Below are 2,877 nucleotides of genomic sequence, written 5' to 3' on the forward strand. Positions count from 1 at the left end.
GGCACTTTTCCATTTCCTGGTAGGACATTCTAAGTTCAGTCACCACAAAGGCAGGACAGTCTTTGTTTATGCAGATCCAAGTAAGTATAGACAGTGGCATTTCTGCATGTTTTTGTGTAACCTACGTAGGTGTTACCCAATAGAATGTGGTTTCTCTGGAGATGACCAGTTATCTATAATATCAAAGCCACACTGAGGCCAAATAGAGCCAATTATGAATAAATGATTATATATGGATAAATTATATATAAAATCACAAGAGGTACAATTTAGAACAATGTAGTTTCTTATTAAAATGTCTAGTCCTTTTACTGAAATCATCTAGAAGCCAGCTATAATGAAGATGCTTTCCCACAGAAGTTATCACTAGAAATATCATCATGGTATACACAATATGGGGTATATTCTCTAGGACTACCTTGTCCTATGTCAATAATTAGGCTGTGGAGACTTTTAGGAGTGGTAAGCTACTTCTAAGACATAAGGAACATGAAATACTCAGGTTCTAGATGAAGAGTCTGGCTGGAATAGTGATTAAATTCATGCTGAACAGAATAGGTGTAGACCATGGGAGCAGACCCAACAATTTAAGCAGTTCCCCAAAGTAGTGACAGCCTGGATCAGATTTTAAAAAGTGTCATTTTTTTCCATCTTCCTTGGGTTACTAGCACAAAACCCTCTAGGGTATCCATGATTGTGACTCTTTAAGAAGTTATTTGCTTTGGCCAAGTTTTTTGTTTAAGGTTGTGTCTGTTCTGGCCAAGATTAACTGTAATGCTGGGTTAAAACCAGCTATTCTAGAGGCATGTATCTTTTTTCAAACCAGTGGAGGACCCAGAAGAAATGGGTGGCAAGCTTTTCCAAAGGTCCACCTGGTAAGATTTTGGGGAGCCCATTCAAGTGGGAAAGAGCAAGGAAAGACAAGGCTTCTATTATCAGGATTATCAGGATTATCAGGATAACACTTGGGGCAATAATCAGCTCTGTTAATAAGGTCTAAGAATACTTGGTAACATTCATTTTCAATAAGTTCAGTTTGGTACAACCAGTGGCCTAGTTCTAAACTAGGAAACCACTGTTGTCCACAGTCAGGGCAATGTGAATTATCTGAGAACATCTGGGCCTCCAAAGATAACACAGAAAGCAATGTAACAGTAAGAGGCAACAATGACAAAGAGAGATACCCAAATAACCAGTCCTATCACAGGTTTGATTTAGCAATTTCTCAGTCCAAGCAATACTACTTAGAAAGAGAGTTAAATCTGGCTTGCACTTACATGCAATTCTCCAAGATTCCGTTGTCTATTTTTCACTCAATTACAACTCTGTCTCTCAACTCAGTGAACAATCCAAACTAAAATGTTATTAGCCACTTGCTAGGAGCACAGATCTCAGAATAGCTCCTTCAAATTCCAACTTCTCAGGAAAAGCTAGAAGTCTGGTCTAAATTAGTTATTTGTATGTGTGTGTGTGTGTGTGTGTGTGTGTGTGTGTGTGTTAATCAGCTGATGATCTCATGCAGAAGCACTTGGCTTACTCTGCTTTGCTGGTTAGCTATTGTGTCTGCTTGGTCAAAGAGAGGAGCTGACAGATCCAATGGGTCTTTGTGGGCGCTGGCATTCTTGCCATTGTGATACACGTACCCAAGTCTTAAAGTCTTGGCACTTTACAGCGATGTAGGGAGGTCAGGAATACCTGGGAAAGTCCTCTTGAGCATGGATCCAATGAAGTCTTTCTTGGGGAGGACCTTAATCAGGACCCCATCAGAGAAGTAACTGATGCTGAGTTAGTTGGAGGGTCTGGGAATGCTTCACATAGAAATTCTGGCAGAGTTTTGAATCGTCTGCAGTCAATGTCAGGGGAGCCCTTCTGGTGTTCTTGACCTAAGAATGTTTTCACCCTGGGTGTGCTTTGAACAAAAACATTCTATATAATAAAAGCCTAATATGCTAAGTGTCCTGTCATCTGGTTAGCTATTCAACCAATCAAAGCGTAATATGCTAATAATATGCTAAGGCCACTCAACCGCTCGCTATGATGTGCACTGACCACCAGGGGGCAGACAGTCAACCTGTTGACCAGTCGCTATGACATGTATTGACCAACAGGGGGCAGATGCTCCGACTGATAGGTTAGCTTGCTGTTGGGGTTTGGCTGATTGGGACTGAGCAAGATGGGCTGGACATGCCCTGGAGGCCTCCAGTGGTCCCTCCCCAGCTGGCCAACCTCCCGTGTCCCTCCCTGGCTCCGATTGTGCACTGGTGGGGTCCCTCAGCCTGGCCTGTGCCCTCTTGCAATCTGGGACCCCTTGGGAGATGTTGAAGAGCCGGTTTCGGTCAATGGCGGAACAACTGGGTGCTATCATGCTCACTGTCCACCAGGGGGCAGATGCTCAATGCAGGAGCTGCCCCCTGGTGGTCAGTGGACTCCCACAGGAGGAGCACTGCTCAGCCAGAAGCCATGCTCACGGCTGGGAGCCTCTCCACCTCTGTGGCAGCGCTAAGAATGTCCAACTGCCGGCTTAGCCCACGGGGAGCAGGCCTAAGCCAGCAGTTGGACATCCCCCGAGGGCTCCCAGACAGTGAGAGGGCACAGGCTGGGCTGAGGGACCACCTCCCGCCCAGTGCAGGAATTTTATGCACCAGGCCTCTAGTTTTAATATAAACAGTATAAACCCAAATAAGTGTCACCTAGGATTTTTTTTCCAGAAAGATTCCTTTAGTCCATTTTATTCCAGATTAATTTTATATGTTCTAGTTAAAAATTACTATTTATTTTTATTTTGTTGAAATTAGTTTCATTAGTGCAAATATTTCTCAGTTAAATTATTAACAAAAATTTGATTCAATAAATTTTTAGATTAAAATCAATGGTTTT

General features: G+C 43.0%; 1 pseudogene across 1 annotated transcript; it reads right to left on the reverse strand.

The window, feature by feature from the left end:
* Positions 1-694: 694 nt before the first annotated feature.
* LOC102420656 lies at positions 695-1,302 on the reverse strand (annotated as a pseudogene). Its single transcript, XR_331043.3, has one exon. The product of XR_331043.3 is annotated as a torsin-1A-interacting protein 2-like (transcript).
* Positions 1,303-2,877: the final 1,575 nt, after the last annotated feature.

This window comes from Myotis lucifugus, unplaced genomic scaffold, assembly GCF_000147115.1.
Source record: "Myotis lucifugus unplaced genomic scaffold, Myoluc2.0 scaffold_5876, whole genome shotgun sequence".
Taxonomy (NCBI): Eukaryota; Metazoa; Chordata; class Mammalia; order Chiroptera; family Vespertilionidae; genus Myotis; species Myotis lucifugus.